We start from the raw sequence: 23,407 nt of genomic DNA, 5'->3' as shown, positions 1-23,407 counted from the left end.
TAAATAGGAAACACACTGTCATTGTTGTTGTTATCATTGTCCCTTGCTGCACCAGTCTACTAGCTCTTTTCCTCTCTAATCTCTTCTAGGGGTTTGATGTAATATTTTCAACCTAAAGTCGGAAGCGTATATCAGAGAAGCACAAAGCAAGGCTAACACTTTGTAGTCAGAAGAAAAATGGAACAATTACCAATATGCAATTGCCGTTTCAGGCCAGATCCTCCCTTCCTCCTAGCCCTTCTCTCTCCTCCTTTCCTACCTCCTCTTCCTTCTCCACACCCCACCCCTGTGGTTATTTTGTTCAGTGGACTTAACTAGATTCTAAGCCTGTTTCTTAGAATGACCTGGCGCTCTTGGCCCTGTTGTCGTCCTACAGGAATGACTGTCTCTTGTGGTAGATTCTGAGCAAGTTAAAGACAGTTATTCTGATCTTTGGGATGTTCTTTCTTCTTTTTGAGTATGTAGTATTGTTTACCTAAGGCACAAAAGGGGTATAAGGGAGAGAATAATAAACAGACCTCACCTTTTGCGCCACCCCCCATTGATTGTTGGTGGATGCCCAGAGCCTTGTCTTAAGAAGGATTCTGCTGGGTTGAGTGGGAAAGCACACACTGATTGATTAGTAATGTCTTCCCTCTGTGTGGGGGTGGGAAGGTCAGAACAGAACATCTCTAGATTAAAAGCACTTTTTTTCCAGAGGTCTAGAAGATTCTATCCCTTTCCTATATTCCCATGCTGCTTATTTCTGTCTCCTCTCATTCCTGTCTGATTCCACCACTGTATGGAAGTTCTAAATAAAGTTATTATTAGTTTGAATTTACTTTTTCCCCACTTGAGATGCAGAATGCTTTGAGGATTGCTCATAGAAAAAAAAACCTTCCCCCCCCCATAACATTTAAACAGGATGGTACTGTCCCCAGTGATGCTGACAGTCGCAGCTGCCAAATAGAGCTCCTCTTTTCAAAACTGAATGACTTAAGCTGACAATTCACAATCGGGACACAACTGAGTCTAGAGAGGCAGAGGCCCAAGTGCTAGCTAGCACTTGTCGACAGAAGCAAGGTGGGTGCAGCTCCTGAATGGGCAAGTAGATTGAAACCAGTCAATAGGGTACTCTGAGCAGAGACCCGCAGCACCTGATGGCTGATTGTACTGAGCCCAGACACAAACGGTACAGCAGCCTGCTGGGTTTCTCCTTATTCTGTAGAAGTTTGCTGCTTGGACTATGATCGCAATGGCAAGAAGCTTCAAGTCATTTGAATTGGTAGTTTGAAAACTCTGGACTTTCTCTAGTGCTGTAGATTGTATCCTCTCTCTCTCTCTCTCTCTCTCTCTCTCTCTCTCTCTCTCTCTCTCTGTCACTTAAAGCCCTAAAGCCCTGAGGCTACAGCACTCAATTAGGGGCAATTAAAATCACCTGGGTAAGCTAAAGCACTGCACGCCCCCAACTAACTACGGAGACCCTAATTTAAATGAACTGGCTGAGGTCTCCCCATTGGATGACATCACTTAAAAAGCTCTCCAAAAAAGACCCCTGTGCCCAGATTTTTTGGTTCTGTTGCTCTCCTTGTGGAGCTCCTGTCCTCTCCAGGAGACCTCCCCTATCAGTGGACTTTGAGAGGAGCATGGGAGGAGATGGGGGAGGGTGAGATTGGGAGAGAAAGAGGGAGGGGGCTGCAGCTGGGATACAAAGTGAATTAACTGTAATTAATATTAAAAAATAAAAATGTAATTAAAAAAAAAGCTCTCCAAGCCAGCCTAATGCGAAATGAGAGCTGAGACCCACCATCCAGGGGCTAAGGGTACCACCCCAGGACTCCTGAGTCTTTAGAGGCCAAAGTCACATGCAAATTAATCTCTGCACAGGAGCAGGGACTCCTGAGTCAGTCATATGGAGCTGGCAGCTGGTGAGGCTTGGACCTTGCCTGTCCTATTGAGGAGAACTGCAGATACTTAGAGCCTTGGAGGGTGAGAAGAGTTATCCCCAAAGTGGTTTGCTTTACCCTGCTCAAAGCAGAAGGCTACTAATGTGGTTGGCAAGGATTTGAAGGTTTTTCTCTGATAAATTGGAACTTTGGAGCAGAATGTTTAGACCCCAAAAGGAATAATCCCCAAGCAAGATGAACATTACTGAACCAAAGCTGGTTACCTACTAATTGCAGAACGGTTCTTCACAGGTAGGGTGATTGGGGTGGGGTAACGGGATGGTCACAGGTAGGAGCCTGCTGTACAGCAAGAGATGTAACAATATACTCAACTTTGCAACTGATCAACCTGGAATAGCACATCCTAAATCCAAGGCCAGCTACCTGCACAAAGATAAGTGTGAAGACAATAAAACAATAATGGATGTAAGAAAAAAAAAACAAAAAATAGCTTTTGTGATTATCTCAACAGTGTATAAGATTAAAGTAGTCATAGCAGTGAAATAGTATGCAGCTATCAAAAACTATCCAGTGCTCGAGGCTGGTGAGATGGCTCATTAAGTAAAGGTACATGCCACCATGCCTAATGACCTCGGTGCAGTCTCTGGGACCCATACAATGGAAAGAGAGATGCAACTCTCAGCGGTTGTCCTTGGACCTCCACACATGTATAATGGGACATTGAAAAATAAATAAATGTTGCAAAAAATTTGCTGGACTTGTTCTTTTAAAAATTATTTTTGGATTCCCCTGCCTGCCAAGTACACCTGGGCACAGGCAGCAGAGGGGAGCTACATGTTGTTCCCTGAACTCCATCATCAGGCCCATGGCTCTGTCTCTTTTCCTGAGGAGGCTTACAGGACCCCAGGAACATTCAGGTACATGGGGCACAGCCAGCAGAGGTGAGCAGCAGACTGTTCCCTGACCTCCATTGTCAGGTTCAGAGCTTTGCCTGCCCCTCCAAAGAGTGCTACCAGCATCAGGAACACCCAGCCCACAGCAGGGGCAACAAGATGGCTAAAGGCCAGTGTAAAAACACCATAAACAAGAGCCAGGGCAATATGACACCATCAAAGCCCAGTTATCCAACTATCAAAAGCCCTGGATATCCTAATACAGCCAAAGCAAATGAACATGACGTTAAGTCCAATCTTATAAAGCTGATAGAGGTCTTTAAAAAGGAAATGAATAAATGCTTAAAGAAACACAAGAAAATATGATAATAAAGGTGAAGAAAATGAATAAAACTGTTCAAGACCTGAAAAGAGAAATAGATGCAATAAAAAAAATCACAAACTGAGACAATCCTGGAAATGGAAAACTTAGGGAAGAGGACAGGAACTACAGACACAAGACATCACCAACAGATTACAAGAGATAGAAGAAAGAATCTCAAGCATAGAAGATATTATTGAAGAAATTAATACATTGTCAGAGAAAAACGCTAAATCTAAAAAGTTCCTGACACAAAACACCCAAGAAACCTGGGACACTATGAAAAGCACAGACCTATGAATAATAGGAACAAAAGAAGGAAAAGACTCCCAGCTCCAAGGTCCAGAAAATGTTTTCAACAAAATCATAGAAAAAAACTTCTCCAACCTAAAGAAAGAGATAAAAGCTACAAGGGAAAAAGGTCATATATAATGGCAGAACAATCAGTATTACATTCAATTTATCACCAGAAACCCTAAAAGCTATAAGAGACTACAGAAGTCAGCCCTGACTACTATATCCAGCAAAACTTTTAATCACCATAGAGGAAGAAAACAAGATATTCCATGACAAAAACAAATTTAAACAATACCTAACAACAATTCCAGCCCCACAGAAGATATTAAAAGGAAAACTCCAACCCAAGAAGGCTAACTACACCTCCCTCCCCACCAAAAAAGAGGAAATAAATAACCCCACATCAGCAAAACCAAAAGAACAGAAGCACACACACACATGATTACACACACACACACTTTACCACCCCCCCCATCAAAATATCAGGAATTAACAACCACTGGTCAGTAATGTCTCTTAATATCAATGGTCTTTACTCCCCAATTAAAAGACATGGGTTAACAGAATGGATGTGAAAACAGGACCCATCATTCTGTTGCATACAAAAAACACACCTCAGCAACAAAGATAAATATTGCCTCAGAGTAAAAGGCTGGGAAAAGATTTAACAAGCAAATAGACCCAAGAAGCAAGTTGGAGTAGCCATCCTAATATCTAATAAAATAGACTTTCAACCAAAATTAATCAAAAGAGATGGGGAAGGACACTTCATACTCATCAAAGGAAAAATATACCAAGATAGCATCTCAATTCTGAACATCTATGCCCCAAATGCAAGGGCACCCACATTCGTACCAGAAACATTACTAAAGCTGAAATCACATATTGAACCCCTCACAATAATAGAGGGAGACTTCAATACCTCACTCTCACCAATGGACAGATCATTGAGACAGAAACTAAACAGAGAAACATTGAAACAAACAGACGTCACAAATCAAATGGACCTAACAAATATCTACAGAATATTTCACCCAAATACAAAAGAATATACGTTCTTCTTGTCACATCAAGCAACCTTCTCCAAAACCGACCATATGTTCAGTCACAAAGCAAGCCTCGACAGATACAAGAAGATTAAAATAACCCCTTGTATCTTGTCAGACCACCAAGGATTAAAGCTGGAACTCAACAACAATAGAAACAACAGAAAGCCTACTAACCCACGGAAACTGTACAGCTCCCTACTCAGTGACCATTGGTTCAGAGAAGAAAGAAAGAAATTAAAGACTTTCTAGAATTCAATGAAAATGAAGGCACGACAGACCCAAACTTATGGAACACAATGAAAGCAGAAGGAAAAAGTTCATAGCACTAAGTGCCTCCAATAAGGAAATTGGAGGGTTCTCATACTAGCAATTTAAAAGCACACCTAAAAGCTCTAGAACAAAAAGGAAAAAACACATTCAAGAGGAGTAGACAACAGGAAATAATAAAACTCAGGGCTGAAATCAATAAATTAGAAACAAAGCAAACACTTAAAAAAATCAATGAAACCAAGAGTTGATTCTTTGAGAAAATCAACAAGATAGACAAATCCCTATCTAACTAAAGGGCAGAGAGACAGTATCCCAATTAACAAAAAAGAAATTAAAAGAGGGACATAACAGACCCTGAAGAAATTGAAAGAACCATTAGATCTTACTTCAAAAGCCTATAATCCACAAAATTGGAAAACCTAAAGGAAATGGGTGATTTTTCTCGATATATTTCACTTACCAAAGCTAAATCAAGATTACTTAGACAATTTAAACAGTCCTATAACCCGTAAGGAAATAGAAGCAGTCATCAAAAGTCTCCCTATCAAAAAAAAAAAAAAAAAAAAAAAAAGCCCAGGGCCAGATGATTTTAGCACAGAATTCTACGAGACTTTCAAAGAAGAGCTACTACCAATACTCCACACTAGTCCACAAAATAGAAACAGGAGGAATATAGCCAAACTCATTTTATTCAACCACAGTCACGCTGGTATCTAAACTACACAAAGACTCAAAGACTCAAAAGAGAAAGAGAATTTCAATCTCTCTCATGAAAATTGATGCAAAAGTACTCAATAAAGTACTTACAAACTGAATCCAAGAGCACATCATTCGCCAAGATCAAGTATGCTTCATCGCAGGCATGCAGAGATGGTTCAATACACACACAAAAAAAATGTTATCCAACATATAAACAAACTAAAGAAAAAAAATTACATGATAATCTCATAAGATGCAGAAAAAGCTTTTGACAAAATCCAAGATCCCTTCATAAAAAGATAAAAGCCTTGAAGAGATCAGGGATATAAGGCCCATACCTAAACACAATAAAAGCAATATATAGCAAGCCAATAGTTGATATCAAATTAAATGGAGACAAACTCAAAGCAATCTTACTAAATTCAGGGACAAGACAAGGCTGCTCATTCTTGCCATTTCTCTTCAATATAGTACTTGAAGTTCTATCTAGAGAAATAAGACAGTAAAAGGAGATCTTGGGGACACAAATTGGGAAGGAAGAAGTCAAAGTATTGATTTTGGCAGATGATATGATAGTATATATAACTGACCCCCAAAATTCTACCAGAGAATTCCTATGGCTGATCAACACCTTCAACAAAGTGGCTGTATACAAAATTAACTCAAAAATTCAGTAGCCTCCCTGTATGAAAACAACAAATGGGCTGAGAAAAAAAAAAAAAACTAGAGAAACAACATCCTTCACAATAGCCACAAATACCATAAAGTGTCTTGATGTAACTCTAACCATGCAAGTGAAATACCTTTATGACAAGAACTTCAAATCTGAAGAAAGAAAGTGAAAAGGATATCAGAAGACAGAAAGATCTCCCATGCTCATGGATCAGTAGGATTAAAATAGTAAAAATGGCTATCTTAACAAAAGCAATCTACAGATTCAATGCAATTCTCATCAAAATTCCAACACAATTCTTTACAGACCTTGAAAGAACAATTCTCAATGTCAATCATTAAAAAAAAACACCAGAATAGCTAAAACAATTCTATACAGTAAAAGAATTTCTGGACGAATTTCTATCCTTGACTTCAAGCTGTACTACAGAGCACTATTAATAAAAACTACATGGTACTGGCATAGAAAGGGACAGGTTAATCAATGGACTCAAATCAAAGACCCAGAAATATACCCACATACCTATGGACACCTGAATTTTTACAAAGAAGCCAAAACCATAAAATGGAGAAAAGATACCATCTTCAACAAATGGTGCTGCTCTAACTGGATGTCGACATGTAGAAAAATGCAAATAGATCCAGACTTATCACCTTGCACAAAACTCAAGTCCAAGTGGACCAAAGATCTCAACATAAAACCAGAAACTATTAGAAGAGAAAGTGGGAATCAGCCTTGACTTCATTGACACAGGAGAAAAATTCCCTAATAGAACTCCAACAGTTCAGGCTCTAAGATCAAAAATTAAGAAATGGGACCTCATGAAACTGAAAAGCTTCCGTAAGGCAAAGGACACAGTCAACAGAACAAAATGACAGCCTACAGACTTGGAAAAGATCTTCATCTGACAAGGGCTACATCTGACAAAGGGTTAATATCCAAAGTATATAAAGAACTCCAGAATCTAAACACCAACAAAACAAATAATCCAATTGAGAAATGGGACATGGAGCTAAACAGAGAATTTTCAGTGGAGGAATCTTGAATGACTGAGAAGCACTTAAAGAAATGCTCAACCTCTTTAGTCACCAGGGAAATACAAATCAAAACGACTGTGAGATTCCATCATACACTCATCAGAATGGCTAAGATCAAAAGCTCAAGTGACAGCACATGCTGGCAAGGATGTGGAGAAAGAGGAACCCTTCTCCATTGCTAGTGGGAATGCAAACTTGTACAACCACTTTGGAAATGAATATAGAGATTTCTCAAAAATTAGGTCTATATCTACCTCAAACCCTAGCCATACGACAGCTGGACATATACCCAAAAGATGCTGCATCATACAACAAGGACATCTGCTCAACTACATTTGTAGCAGCTTTACGCATAATAGCCAGAAACTGGAAACAACCCAGATGTCCCTCAACTGAGGAATGGATAAAGAAATGGTGGTATATTTACACAATGGATGACTACTCAGCTATTAAAAACAAGGACATCATGAAATTTTCAGGCAGATGGATGTAACTGGGAAAGACCATCCTGAGTGAGATGAGATAACCCAGACTCAAAAAGACACAAATAGTATTTGCTCACTTATAAGTGAATATTAGCCGTTGGGTATAGGGTAATCATACTACAATTCACAAACCCGAAAAGGCTAAGTAACAAGGAGGGTGCAAGGGAGGATGCTTGAATTTCACCCAGACAGGGAAAGAAAATAGGCAGCAGACGTAGTTGAAGAGACAGACTAGGATAGGAGTGGGGTGTGGAGGGAAACAGGGGTGGGGACAGATGTGGGGAGAGGGGGGACAGGAGAACAGACAGATGCCTTGTGGAGAGAAGAGAAACTGTGGGGCTGGAGGGGGAACATTTCTGAGACAGGATAGAGACTTATGACAGGGTAGGCTCCAGGGAGGATATGGGGGTGACTCCAGCTAGTAGCAGGGGTCATGGAGACTGAAGAGGCCACCCTCTAACTAGACAGGACTCCTAGTGGAGGAAGGCGAACACCAACCCACCCACAAAGACTTACACCCCAAATTTACCCTGCCTAGACGATGTGCAGGGATAAGGATAGAGCAAAGACGAGGGGAATGCCTAACCAATCTCTGTCCCAACCTGAGACCCACCCCATGGGAGAGAACCAACTCCTGACACTAACAATTACACTCTGCTATGCTTGCAGATGGGAGTCTAGCATAGCTATCTTCTGAGAGGCTCCACCAGGCAAAGGATGGAAACAGATGCCGAGACTTACAAACAAAGATTGGGTAGAATGCAGGGAGTCTTGTGAAAGAGTTTGGGGGAAGGATAGAAGGACCGAAGGGGGACATGGGGTTCACAAGAATACCAACAGAGTAAAATAACCTGGACCCAGAAGAGCCTGCGGAGACTGAAGCACCAACCAAGGACCATGCATAGACTGGTTCTAGGCCTGCTACACACATATGCCTGATGGGTGACTTGGTATTTTTGTGGGTTCCCTAGTAAGAGGAGAGGGGGATATTTCTGACATGAACTCTGTTACATGCTTTTCAGTCACTTCCTCCTGGTGGGGCTGCCTTGCTGGGCCACCATGGAAGAGGATGTGCTCAGTCTTAATGTGACGGAAAGTGCTGGGTGGATTAGTGGTCAAAGGTTCTTTCCTGAGGGGTAGTAGAGGGGGGAGGAGAGAAGGTGTAGGGAGAAGAGGGACAGAGGGACTGAGGGACAGAGGGTGGAACCAGAAGGAGAGGAGGATGATATACAATTGGTATGTAAATTGAACAACTAAATAAATAAAGTTATAAGAAAAAAAAGAAAGAAAAAGAAATTAGATACTAGCAATTTAAAAGCACACCGGAAAGCTCTCAGAAAAAAAATAAATAAATAAATAAAGAAGAAGAAGCAAACACACCCAAGAGTAGTAGACAGCAGGAAATAATCAAACTCAGGGCTAAAAATCAATGAATTAGAAACCAAGAGAACAAAACAAAGAATCAATGATACCAAGAGCTGGTTCTTTACGATAGACAAGCCCTAAGCTAAACTAACCAAAGGGCAGAGAGACAGTATCCAAATTAACAAAATCAGAAATGAAAACAGGGATATAAGAACAGACAATGAGGAACTCTAAAGAACTATTTGATCTTACTTCAAAAGCCTGTACTTGACAAAATTGGAAAATCTAAACAAAATGGATTATTTTCTAGATAGATACCACTTACCAAAGTTAAATAAAGATCAGATAAACACAATTTAAATAGTCCTAAAACCCCTAAGGAAATAGAAGCAGTCATTAAAAGTCTCCCAAACAAAAAGCCCAGGGATAGATGGTTTTAGCACAGTATTCTGCCAGACTTTCCAGGAAGAGCTAGTACAAATACTCTTCAAATTAGTCCACAAACTAAAAACAGAAGGAACATTGCCAAACTCGTTCTTTGAGACCATAGTCACCTTGATACTTAAACCATACAAAGACTCAACAAAAAAAATTCAGACAAATTTCCCTCATGAACATTGATTAAAAAAAAAAATAAGTGCAAACTGAATCCAGGAACACACCAAAAACATCATTCACCACAATCACATAGGCTTCATCCCAGGGATGCAGGAATAGTATATGAAACTCCATCAATGTAATCCACCGAATAAACAAACTGAAAGAAAAAAAATGACCATCTCATTAGATACTGAAAAAGCCTTTGACAAAAATCTAGCACCCCTTCATATTAAAAGTCTTGGAGAAATCAAGGATACAAGGCTCATACCTGAACAGAATAAAGACAATATACAGCAAACCAATAGCCAACATCAAATTAAATAGAGAGAAACTTAAAGCAATTACACTAAAATCAGAGACAAGGCAAGCTGCCCACTCTCTCTGTATCTCTTGAATATATAATACTTGAAGCCCTAGCTAGAGCAATAAGACAATCTCAAGAGGATCCAAATTGGAAAGGAATAAGAGAGAGTATTCCTTTTCACAGATTATATGATAGTGTGCATAAGTGACCCCAAAAATTTTACCAGAGAACTCCTACAGCTTATAAACCACCTTCAGCAAAGTGCCTGAATACAGAATTAACTCCAAAACATCAGTAGCCCTCCTTCATACAAACAATAAACTGAGAAAAAAATTAGGGAAACAGCACCCTTCAGAATAGCCACAAATAATATAAAATACATTGGTGTGACACTAAGTAAGTGAAAGACCTGTATGAGAAGAGCTTCATGTCTCTGAAGAAAGTAACTGAAGAAGATTCAGAAGATGGCAAGATCTCCCATGCTCATAGATCGGTAGGATTAACATAGCAAAAATGGACATCCTACCAAAAGCAATCTACAGATTCAATACAATTCTATCAAAATTCCAACACAATTGTTTATGTATCTTGAAAACAATACAAAGCTCCTTGAAAGAGCAACTTTATATTTACATGGGAAAAAAAAACAGGATAGCCAAAACAATCCTGTACAATAGAAGAACTTCTAGAGGTATATCCATCCCTGATTTCAAGGTGTACTACAGAGCAATAGCATCAAAAACCACAAGGTATTGGCATAAAAACAGGCAGGTTGAGCTATGGAATAGAAACAAAGACTCAGAAATAAACCTATACACCTATGAACACTTGATTTTTGACAAATAAGTGAAGACCATAACTGGAAAAAAAGAAAGCACCTTTAAAATGGTGCTGGTCTAACTGGATGTCTGCATGTAGAAGAGTGCAAGTAGATCCGTACTTACAACCCTGCACAAGTGGATCAAAAACCTCAATATAAAACCAGATACACTAACTTTAATAGAAGATAAAGTAAGGAATGGCCTTGAACCCATTGGCACAGGAGACAACTTTCTAAACAGAACACCACAGCTCAGGCACTAAGATCAATAATTAATAAATGGGACATCAAGAAATTGAAAAACTTATGTAAGGACACCATCAATAGGACGAAACAAAGTACATTCAAAAAGAAATTGGAGGGATCTCATACTAACAACTTAATAGCTCAACTGAAAGCTCTAGGGGGAAAAAAAAAGAGGTAAACACCCTCAAGAGGAATAGACAGGAGAAGCAGTTGAAGAGAGGGAACAGGGTAGGAGAGGGAGCGCTGATATAAATGGGGTTGGAGACCAGACCTGGAAAGACCAGGGGCAAGAGGACTGAGGGCTTGCAGAGAGAAGAGAAGCCGTGGGTAGGGGCATCTCTAGGACAAGCTGAAGACTTACAACACGGTAGGCTCCTGGGAGGATATGGGGTGGCTCTAGCTGAGACTCCTAGTAGCAGAGGTCATGAAGACTGAAGAGGCCACCCTCTAACTAGATAGAATTCTTAGTGGAGGGAGGGGAACACCAGCCCACCCACAGGGAAAAAAAAACTTTGAACCAAAATTTATCCTGCCAAAAGATGTGCAGGGATAAAAAATAAAATAAAAATAGAGCAGAAATTGAGGGACTGTCAAACCATGCCTGGCCCAACTTGAGAGCCACCCCATGGGAGAGAGCCAACACCTATTAAGGATACTCTGCTATACTTGCAGACAGGAGCCCAGCACAGCTGTGTCCTGGGAGGCTCCACCCATCACCAGATCTAAACAGATGCTGAGGCTCACAGCCAAACCGAGTGCAGGAAGGCTTGTGGAAGAGTGGAGGGAAGGATAAAAGGGAGGGAACCGGAACTCCACAAGAAGACCAAAGTGTGAACTGACTATGGCCAACAGGGGCTTATGGAGACTGAAGCACCAACCAAGGTTCATGCATGCACTGGACCTAGGCCCCCTACACAGATGTAGCTGATGGGCAACTTGGTCTTCAAGTGGGTTGCCTAGTAAAGGAAGCAGGATCTGTCTCTAACATGGACGTCTCTCACATCACTTCCCTGGTCAGGCTGCTTCACCAGGGCACAAGGGAAGAGAATTCACTTAGTCCTGATGTGACTTAACGTGCTCAGTTGGGTTGGGGTGCTCCCCTTTTCTGAGGAGTAGGGGAGGGGGATAGGGTAAAGAGGTAGGAAGGGTGGGACCAGGAGAAAGGGAGAAAGGGAGCTACTATCAGGATGTAAAATTACTTAATTGGTTAATCAATCAGTCGATTAATCGATTAATTTTAAAAGTCTGAAAAAATTCCTAACAACCCAACGAGACATCAAACCTCCAAAGATGCCGTTGACTTCATTTTGTGCTGGCCATCGACTGCTGGACATGCAGCCACCCTGGGGGTAGTTTGTTTTCCCAGTGGGACTCCCTTGGAGGAAACTAATTTTTCATTTGCAAGGGCTTCTGGGTTAGGGACGGGAATGTTTGTCCACTTCTGTCTTTTGCCGTGGTGTCCTCCCTCTCCTCCTGCTCTTACACTCTCTCTGCATCTTCTCCTTCAGTTTCCTGAGCCCTGAAAGAAGGGATTTGATGGAAACATCCCATTGAGGGCTGAGCATTCTAAGGTCTCTCCCTCTCTGTCTTCTCTGACTATGAGTCTCTGTATTTGCTCCTATTGGAAGCAGGAGGCTTCTCTGATGATCCTGAGCAAGGCGCTGCTCTGTGAAGGCAGCAGGATGTTGTGAGGAGTCTCATCGCTACCTTCCTTCAGCGGAACAGTATTCGGTTTTCCCCTGCCCTCTCAGGTTCTGGCCACCTGCGCAGTGTCAGGTGTGGAGTTCGCCTCATCGAGTGGGCCTTAATTCATCCAGATGCAGGGTGGTTAGTCCACAAGCTTTGTGCTCCTGATGCAGCGGTGTTTCTAACAGGAAGGTCACCGTTATAGACTGAAGGGTTGGTAACTGGGCTGGAGTTTACTTTTCTCTTTTGGTAGCTTGCAGCTCACCTTCCTGCACCATGAACACTAGTCTGTAGGGGTGAAGTATCCAGGTAGGGACCAGCTCAACTTCTCTTCTCCATGTTCGATGACTTGTGTAGGTGTTGTCTTCAGCAATAGGGCCAGAATCACATGTGTTAATTACATGCAACATGCGGCCCTTGAGGCACATATATCATGAAATGGCGGCATTCGGCTAATTAACATACTAACCTCTCCACAGAATAACCATTTTCACAGTAGCATGCACCTTTCTGTGTGCCTGAGAGCTACGTGTACCATCATTTCTCACAGGCATTGCTGTACAATGCGTGCCTTGAAATCTGTCTCCTAGCTTCAGTTACATCTGCTTAAACCAGCATTTCATCACCTCTTCCCCCACCACCATAGCCTTTACGACCTACCATTATAGTCCCCGGTTCTTTGAAATCACAAATTGATTTTGCTTTCTAATGTGATAATTGGAGCATGAGCAAACGCAACCTGGAGGGGCCACCTGTCCTGATCACAGTCCATCACTGAAGGAACTCCAGAGGCAGAAACTGATGTGGAGCCCTTGGCCTGCTCCCCATGACTTGCTCAGCCTGCATTCCTGAACACACCAGGACCACCCACAATAGTCTGGGTCCTCCCACATCAGTCATTAAATGCCATACAGACTTGCCTATGGGCAAATCTGATGAAGGCAATTCCTCGACTGAAGTGCTTCCCTCCCAGTGTTTGTTTTTGTCAGTGACAGAAACCAACCAGCTCAGACCGCACGGCATTTGCTTGTTTGTTGTCTTGTCTTATCTTGTCTTGCTTGTTTTAGATACCCACACAAGAGGCCTCATTCACTGGTGGGTTCTTTGTCTAATTTATTTCACTTAAGATCAGTGCCCACGACAAGACTCCTTTCTCCGCGAAGGCAGAATGCCTTTCATTGTGTAGATACACCATGTTTTCTTCCTTCATTCATCCGCTGCGTGACAGGTGAATTCCATATCTTGACTGCTGTGACTATGGCTTCAGTAAACGCTGAGTGCAGACTCCTCTTCGACACACGGATTTAACTTCCTCTGGCTATATGCTCAGGAGCAGGGCTCGTAGGTCACAGGCTACTTCTGTTTTTAACTGTTTAATAGCCCCCATATTGTTTTCATAGCGGCCGTATTAATCTACATTCCCACTCCTAGTGCACGGGGCTTCGCTTTTCTCTGCACATTTGCCAAGCTTGGCCTCCTGCCTCTCTGACAGTATCCATTCTGGCAGGAGGGAGGTGGAGGAGCCTCATCATCATTTTGAGTTGAGTTTCCCTGAAGATTAGAGGAGTATGCTGTTCTATCACACTCCCACGAGTAATTTGTATCTCTTAAAAAATTAATCTCTTAATGTTTTCAAACAGATAATAAGCACATCCAACATGAATGCTAAAGTAATGATGGGCAAGGGTCTCCCTCAAAGAGAAAGGTGCTTTGCCAATACTTAGCAAGTGGCTAGGGGCTCAGATTACATATGCCTTCTGCTTGCTGTTGTCTAATTTGCAAAAGAGCAATCACACATAAACTGAAGCAGACCGAAGATCAAAGACTGGCTAGAAGACCATAAAATTAAATTATATGTCCATGATGCTTTGGGAGATGTTTATTCAAGCCCTTTGCCTATGCTTAAATTGGTTTATGTGTCTTGTTTTGTTGCCATCAAGTCACCCGAGTTTCCTTGATACACTGGTTATCAACCACCGGAGGTGTGTAGCTGCAAACACTTCTTCCCTTCCCACAGGTCTGCTCTTAAGCCTTTCCCTTTTCTCTGCAGAATCCCATTAGTTGGGGGTAATCTCAATGGTCAAGTTTTGGTTTTCCTATGTTTTTTTTTTTGAAGTCATCTCCACAATTATCATAAAGACCAGTGTTACAGAGTTTCTGACCTGTATTTTCTTCTAGGGGTTCCACAGTTTTTCATCTTACATATAAATCTTCCATCTGTTTAGAGTTATTTTCACATGGCATCGTCTAATTTCACTCCTCAGTGCATAGATTTCCCCCACACACACACTAAACAAACCTCTTCTCCCAACCTCCATTGCTATAGGTGTTGAATGATAGTTTCCTCAGAAGTTCCTGCCTAGGAGGGAGGGAGCTCACAAGCCTCAGGAGGTAAACAAAGGTCACTTTCTGGGAGAGTAGAAACTAGGAAGATTCTCAAGTGCCCCTCCAGTCCAGTACGAGAAAGAGTAACCAGCTGCTGTAGACTGAACCAAGTCAACAGGAGAGAAGAGATATTTGAACAGCTGACCACCTGTGTTGGGAGGGGCTTTTCAATGATTCAGTTGCTTTTGAGTTATCCTGCTCATTGTAAGTAACCTCTCACCCAAGCTCCTGTTCGTAACCCCAACAAAAATGCCATTAGTTCATCATGTTGGACATTGGTGCAACTGTTACTTTGGCCTGTTGTGGGTTCTCTTCTGAACTGAATAGATGTGTGAGCTGCATTTCCCCCCCGGGGGGGGGGTGAATCTATCACATAAAAGTATATTCTTGGCAGCTTTGTCAATAGCCAGTGTAACTGTGCAAATTCATTTCTGGGTTCCTAATCCTTATCTCATTGGTTTGTTTCCATTTGTACGACAGTACTATGCTGTTTTGGTTGCTATAGCTTTGAAGTATATTTTGATGTCAAGATAATGTCTATAGTTTTGTTCTCTTTGCTCAAAATTTCTTGGCTATTCGGGATCTTTTTGGTTCAGTATGAATGGCATTCGTACCTTGTGAACATCAGATTTTTTTTCAAGTAGCATGAACATTTTAACAACACTGATGTTTCCGATCCATAAACATGATAAACATGGAATATATTTTCGTTTACTTGTTGTTATCTCCTCTACCTTCTTTGATTAGTGTTTTATGGCTTTCAAAATACAGGTCTTTTACTAACCTCTGTGGTTAATCTATTATCCTTAGTGTATTTCTGAAGCTGCTGTAAATGTGATTGTTTCTTGACTTTTTCTATAGTTTTTTTTTTTTTATTATAAGAAAACACTGTTGATTTTGCATGTTGAGTTTGTGTCCTATAGCTCCTGAGTTCACTTATAGTGACAGTTTCAACCGTCAACTTGATGAGATCTAAAGGCATCTTAGTGTTGGATCTTTAGGCATGTCTTTCAGTTAGGCATGTCTTTCAGGGATTTGATCAATGATTCAATTCATTGATGTGGGCTGACCCAGCCACTAGGGGTTGTTGTGGTAGGTTTTCCTCTTGGCCCTAAGATCCCAGAATAAAGATTCATGAGATGAAAATATATTTACAAATACCTAAGTCATATATCTAGGCTCTTCTCTGACTAGCTCATAACTTAAAATAACCCATGTATTCCAATCTACATTCTACCACATGGCTTAGGTACCTGTGCTTAGGTACCATGCGTCTTCCCAGAAAATACCTTCCCAGCAAATATCCCAAAATCATTTCTGCCTTTCAGACACTCCACCTTCTGTTCTACCCTTTTCTATAGGTCATAGATTTTTTTTAATTGACAGGCAGTGCATCCACACAATACACAGACATTCTTTCTACAAAGGGTGCACCATTCGCTGGACTGGGATCTTACAGCGAATACAATGAGTGAGCTGAGTATGAGCGCTAACCTCTTCTGTTTCTTCTATGGATGCAATGTGACCAGCTGCCTTACTCCACTGCTGCTATGACTTCCACAGTGTGACGGGCTGTGCTTCCAAATACAAACCCAAATAAGTTGCTTTATCCAAAGCACCTCATCAAAGAAACAGGAAAAGAAATCAAGGCAGCTTCCAATAGCTTTTTAAAGATTTATTTTTATTATTTATATGTCTATACATATGTGTATATGTGTTTGTGTGTGGATATGATGTGTGTATGAATACAGTTATCTAAAGAGTTCATAAGAAGGTGTCAGATACAGTGGAGCTAGAGTTACAGGTGGTTGTGATTCACCTGGTGTGGGTGCTGGGAACCAAACTCTGGTCCTCTACAAGAACAGTAAGGACCCTTACCACTGAGCCATTTTTGGAGCTCCCTAATGGTTTTTTTAATGAGGATGTTAGGGTTGTTTATGTATGAGATTGTGTTATATATAAGCAAAGTCAATTTCACATTTCCCTTTATTGTTTGGTTGTTCTTTTATTAAAAGAAAGAAAAGCCATTTTCAATTTACGCTTAAATAAAAGTTATAAAATTAGATTTAGCACGATTATCAGTAATTTGCTTTTTGCTTGTTTTGTTTTCTGTGTTGCTGAGATTCTCCCTGAGCAGGAGAAAGATAATGGTGGGAAATGGGTAAAGTGGATTTGGTGATAGCTCATGCATTCACCTTTGATCTTGTGCTTTTAATTATCAGCATTTCTTCTACAGTAAATATGGCTTTACTCAACAACCAGAGCTTAAAAGGAATCGATGCCAAGCTGCTAGGACTTCCTGTGAAGTGTGAAGACAAACCCTACCTCAGGGCCATACACAAACCCCAAAGAGCTCTCTAGAGACTCTGCCCAAAGCTGAGGTGTGATTCTCAGTTACGCATTCTGTCAGATCCCAACGTCTCTATTCCACACAGAAAACATCTTGATGCTGCTGAGGAACGCTGTGTCCCATGCTCTGTCTTGCTCTTGTTTGTCCTCTTTCTGCTCCTCAGTCTCCTTTGCCCCTTACTAAGTGTCCATGGCTTTGGGGTTAGTTCTTCTCCTCACCAGGAGGAGGATTTACAGCCTTGATTTCTTGTTTGATTGTTTAATCTCTCTTGAATTTTTTCATTCAATTTTAGTCACTTTCAAACAGTTTCCCAAACCCTGATCCTCACACACCATTGGTGTTTTCTAGGATGATCTCCTTTGAGCTCCCTGGATGTCAATCCCAATGTTTCTCCCTCTTTGGTGCATCTGAACAGCACCCGAAAGGCGCTTCCTAAAGCGACACAGGGTTCTGTGTCCAGCGGAGCTATTCTGTTTGGGTTTTAGTAGAGTAAGATGCAGCTCAGTTGGCACAATGCTTGCCTAGCATCCTTGGAGCCCTGGGCACCATCCTCAGCATCTCACAAGCTGGATGCTGTGGTGCACACCTCTAACCTCAGCATGTGGGAGGTGAAGGCAAGAGAATCAGAAGTTCAAGGTCATCCTCAGCTACCTAGAGAGTTCAAGTCCAGCCGGACTTCTTGAGGCACTATGTAAAACAAACAAACAAACAAACAAAACCTGAATCCCTTAGCCTGTTGATCCACACACAGCCTTAAAGCAGCAACTGTCTGCTGAGCTGAGGAATCAAGCTTTACGTGCACGGGGCTCTGTGCAGTGAGCAAGTGTGATGTTCTAAGTTAACTTTTGTTCTTACACGTCACAAGCTGCACTAAGAAGCTGTGTCAGCCAGCTTGAAGTTCCCATTGGCTCGTCACTGAATGGACTCACATATTTTTCTTGCTCATGTAGAACTTTCTGTAGGTCCCTCTTAAGCTGGCACCCATAAACATCTCTGCAAAGCTAACCAGTGTTCACCCTGTCTTCACACAACTAAGTTCAAACCTGTGTTATTCCCACCTTATAGGATTGTCTTCTGTTGACTGTGCCAGCACCACAGCCGCCCAGCCAGTCCCTTTCCCTCCTTCCCCCAAGCAATGGTTTCCCGTGATACCTGCTGCAAAATTCCTCTTAGACTCTGCTTCCCCTGCCTGTCATTCCTCAGCATAAGAACCTTCAGGAGCCCCAAAATACATGACCTACAGCATTGCCAATGAGTGTGATGAGAAAAGAATGCATTATGATGTATGGTGGCTGTTACAGTTTGAATATGGTCTGTCCCCTTGAATGCAATCCCTATTTCAGTCTCCAAAGTCACTAGCCAATGGCATGAAAAAAGTGGAACCTGAATTGTCTATGGTCTTTAGAGGAGGAGCCCCTGGAAAGTGATTGGATCTAAAGATGTCGGGGTTGTGCTCCTAAGACTGATTTCTGGTGACTGTATAAGAATAAGGAGAGAAAGCAGGAAGTGGTGGCGCATGGTTGTAATTGCAGCACTCAGGGAGGCAGAGGCAGGCAGATCTCTGCACGTTAGAGGCAAGCCTGGTCTACAAAGTGAGTCCAGGACAGCCAAGGCTACACAGAGAAACCTTGTCTCAAAAAACAAAACAAAACAAGTGGAGGGAGGGGGCACACACAGGAATGTGCACACTCTTGTCTCTTAACTCGAGAGGTCACGTGCAGCCTTGACACTGCCAGCAGGGAGCTACTGTAGGCTTCAAGTCAACACCAGCTTTGGAAGCTTCATAGCTATGAGCTAAATAAATCTCTTTTGTTTGTAAAACAAGCCATCTCCCAGTATTTTATTATGCCATTGAAAACCTGACTCATAGGATGTTTATGCATATTTTTTTGAGTTTTTACTGTATAGCAGGCACTAGGCTACAAGCACGTGATAAGCACAACCTTCTTCAGATGTTTATGGTCGTGTTATTATGCTGAACTTTATTATTGTTCCTATAGCAGAGACGAGAGATACTGATGCAGAATAGAAGTTATGTTCATCTCAAAAACCTTGGATCCTATAAACGGGACTTTGGGGAAAGGGATTTATGCCGATGGAATATAAAGTTGATATATTTCCACGAGACCTCTGGGTGACCCAGGAGGATCCTAGCTCTAATGTTGACTTTTCACTGGAGACACGGGGGAGAGACATGCAGAGAAGAGGGGAGGAGACGTGAAGACAGAGGTGGAATGTACAGTGACACGGCCTTATGCCCAGGAAGACAACACTGACAGTCCTCAGGAGCAGCAGAGGCAAGAGAGGACACCAAAGAAACTCTAGAGAGAATGCACCCCTGCCCGCGCCTTGACTGCAGACTTTGCCTTTCACACCCTAAGAGCACAACCTTTGCAGTCTTTTTATTTTATTTTACTAATTTTTGTTTGTTTGTTTTGTTTTCTGAAACAGAGTTTCTCTCTGTGTAGTCCTGGCTATCTTGGAACTTGATCTGTGGGCAAGGCTGGCCTCACAGAGATTCATCTGCCTCTGCGTCTGCCTCCAGAGTGCTGAGATTAAAGGCCTGTGCTACCACCCACTGGCAAGCTCTGCTATCTTTAAACCACTAGTTTGTGGGTTTATGTTGCAGCTTCCATAGAACACTGGCACAGATTTATATGTAGGTATGAGGCATGATAGACAGACAGGGAACTTTGTGAGGGTATGGTGTGGTGGTTTGAGTGAAAATGGTTCCCATGGGCCATTTTAAATATTTAAATCCTTGGATGCCAGTTGATGGAACTGTTGGGAAAGGATTAGAAGGTGTGACCTTATTGGAGGAGGTGTGTCACGGGGGGCAGGCTTTGATATCTCAAACTGCCATGCAGTGCTCAATGAGGACTGGGCATCTTACCCAGGGTCCTCCTTCGTGCTTAGCTTCCTTAGGTGTACAGACTTTAGTATGATTATCTTATATTATACATCTAGTATCCACTTATAAGTGAGTATATACTATGTGTGTCTTTCTGCTTCTGGGATACCTCATTCAGGATGATCTTTTCTAGTTTCTACCATTTGCCTGCAAATTTCATGATTTCCTTGTTTTTTGTTTGTTTGTTTTTTATGTAATTTTTATTTTTTATATTAATTACAGGTTATTTACTTTGTATTTGTATCCCAGCTGCAGTCCCTCCTCATTCCCTCCCAATCCCATCCTCCCTCATCTCCTCCCTGCCCCTCTCTAAGTCCACTGATAGGAGCGGTCCTCCTCCCCTTCCATATGACCCTAATTTATCAGGTCTCATCAGGACTGGCTGCAATGTCCTCCTCAATGGCCTAGCAAAGCTGTTCCTTCCTTGGGCGGGGTGGGGGTGGGGGTCAACGAGCCCGCCACTGAGTTCATGTCAGAGACAGTCCCTGTTTCCCTTACTAGGAAAACTCACTTGGATGCTGAGCTGCCATGGGCTACTTCTGAGCAGGGGTTCTAGGTTATATCCATGCATGGTTCTTGGTTGGAGAATCAGTCTCAGAAAAGACCCCTGTGCCCAGATATATTTGGTCTTTATGGCGCTCCAATCTTCTCCAGGTCTTAGTATCTCCTCTTTATTTCATAAGATTCCCTGCACTTTGCCCAAGGTTTGTTTATGAGTCAGCATCTGCTTTGATATACTGCTAGGTAGAGTCAATTTCCTTGTTTTTAATTGCTGAGTAGTATTCTATTGTGTAAATGTACCACAATTTCTGTATCCATTCCTCAGTTGAGGGACATCTGGGTTGTTTCCAGATTCTGGCTGTTATGAATAAAGCTGCTTCAAACATGGTTGAGCAAATGTCCTTATTGTATACTTGAGCATATTTTGGATATATGCCTAGGAGTGGTATAGCTGGATCTTGAGGAAGCGCTATTCCTAATTTTCTGAGAAAGTGTCAGATTGATTTCCAAAGTGGTTGTACAGGTTTATATTCCCACCAGCAATGGAGGAGGTTTCCCCTTTCTCCACATCCTCTCCAGCATGTGTCGTCACTTGAGTTTTTGATCTTGGCCATTCTGATGGGTGTGAGGTGAAACCTCAGGGTTGTTTCTCAATCCTCATTCAGAAAGGCAAACAGGATAGACATCAAAAGAGGGACAAAACAGCGAACAGGACAGAAGCCTACCACAAAGGGCCTCTGAAAGACTCTACCCAGCAGAGTATCGAAGCAGATGCTGAGACTCATAGAGAAACTTTGGGCAGAGTGCAGGGAATCTTGTGAAAGAAGGGGGAGACAGAAAGACCTTCAGGGAACAGAGGCTCCACAAGGAGCTCAGCAGTCTTTTCTGCAACCTCTGAAAAGCCCAGGGGTCTTTTCTGAGACTGATATGCCAACCAAGGGCCACACATGCCTTCAATTTAGACTTTTATTTTATTGATTATAATTCTGTCAAAGGTTTCTCAGGAACCACCTCAGGATTTCATTCAGTTTCTTTTTTTTTTTAACTACTTTTTAAATTTCAGTTTATTTACTTTACATCCCAAGGGTGACCCCTCCCTCTTCTCTTCCCAATCTCCCCTTCCTTTCTTCCTTTCCCCCAGAAAAGGGGAGCCCCTTCCCTTGTATCAACCCTCCCCCAGCACATCAAGTCTCATTTGGACTGACCATAACCTCATCTGCTGAGGCTTAGCAAGGCAGCCCTGCCAGGGAGAAGTGATCCAAAAGCAGGCAATAGAGTCCATGTTAGAAACAGCCCGCCCCCAACCTCCACTCGCCAGGCAACCCATATGAAGACCAAGCTGCCCATCAGCCACATATGTCTAGACCATGCATGCTCCTTAGTTGAGGCCTCAGTCTTTATAACTAACCCATGGGACTGGGTTGTCTCTGTTGGTCTTCTTGTAAGTTTACTGTCCCCTCCAGGTCCTTCCATTTTTCCCCCAAAACTTTCACAGGACCCCCAGAGCTACGCCCCATGCTTGGCTGCAAGTCCTGGCATCAGTCTCCATCTGCTGCTGGCTGGAGCCTCTCAGAGGACAGTCAAGTTAGGCTTCTGTCTGCAAGCATAAGAGAGTGTCAGAGGCTGGCTCTCTACCGTGGGTCTCAGGTTGGGCCAATTATTAGTTGGACTTTCTCTCAATCTTTGTTCTCTCTTTATCCCTGAACTTCTTGTAGGTAGGGTAATTTTTGGATCAAAGGTTTTGTCAACGGGTTGTTGTTCCCCTCCTTCCACTAGTCCTGCCTGGCTAGGAGGTGCTCACTTCAGTCCTTATGTCCACCACCACCAGCACGACCACCCACCGCCAGGAGTCTCAGCTAGAGTCACGGCCATATCGTCCCAGGAGCCGACCCTCTCACAGACCTCCAGCTTGACAAAGAGATGTGCCCCTCAGTTTCCCTTCTTGTTCCCAGCCCTCTCACCTCCCACCCCCGTTCTTCCCCACCTCTGATCCCATCCTTGTTTCCCTCCCCACTCCATCTCCATTCTATCCACTTTTGCTGTCTATTCTAGTTCCCCTGCTAAATGACATCCTGGCACCCTCCCTTGGGCCCTCCTTGTTACTTAGCTTCTTTGGTTACCCTCTACTATAGGTCTAACAGCCACTTAGAAGTGAGTACATACCGTGTGTGTCTATCTGGTCTGGATTAGTTCACTTAGGATGATCTAGTTCTATCCATTTGCCTGCAAAATTCATTATTTTTTGTTTCCTTGTTTTGAATAGCTTAGTAGTATCCCATTGTATAAATGTGCCACAGTTTCCATATCCATTCCTCGGCTGAGGGACATCAAGGTCATTTCTAGTTTCTGGCTGTTACAAATAAAGCCACTATAACCATAGTGTAGTTGGCCTCCTTGGGTTGGAGTTTTTCTTCTAGGATCTTCTGTAGGGCTGGGTTTGTGGATAGGTACTGTTTAAACCTGGTTTTGTCATGGAATATCTATAGTGATTGAAAGTTTTGCTGTGTGTCTTAGCCTGGGTTGACATCTGTGCTCTCTTGGTTGTCTACATGACATCTGTCTAGGCTCTTCCGGCTTTCATGGTCTCCG

The sequence above is a fragment of the Meriones unguiculatus genome, chromosome 14, assembly GCF_030254825.1.
Source record: "Meriones unguiculatus strain TT.TT164.6M chromosome 14, Bangor_MerUng_6.1, whole genome shotgun sequence".
Taxonomy (NCBI): Eukaryota; Metazoa; Chordata; class Mammalia; order Rodentia; family Muridae; genus Meriones; species Meriones unguiculatus.
This window is presented reverse-complemented; position numbering follows the sequence as displayed.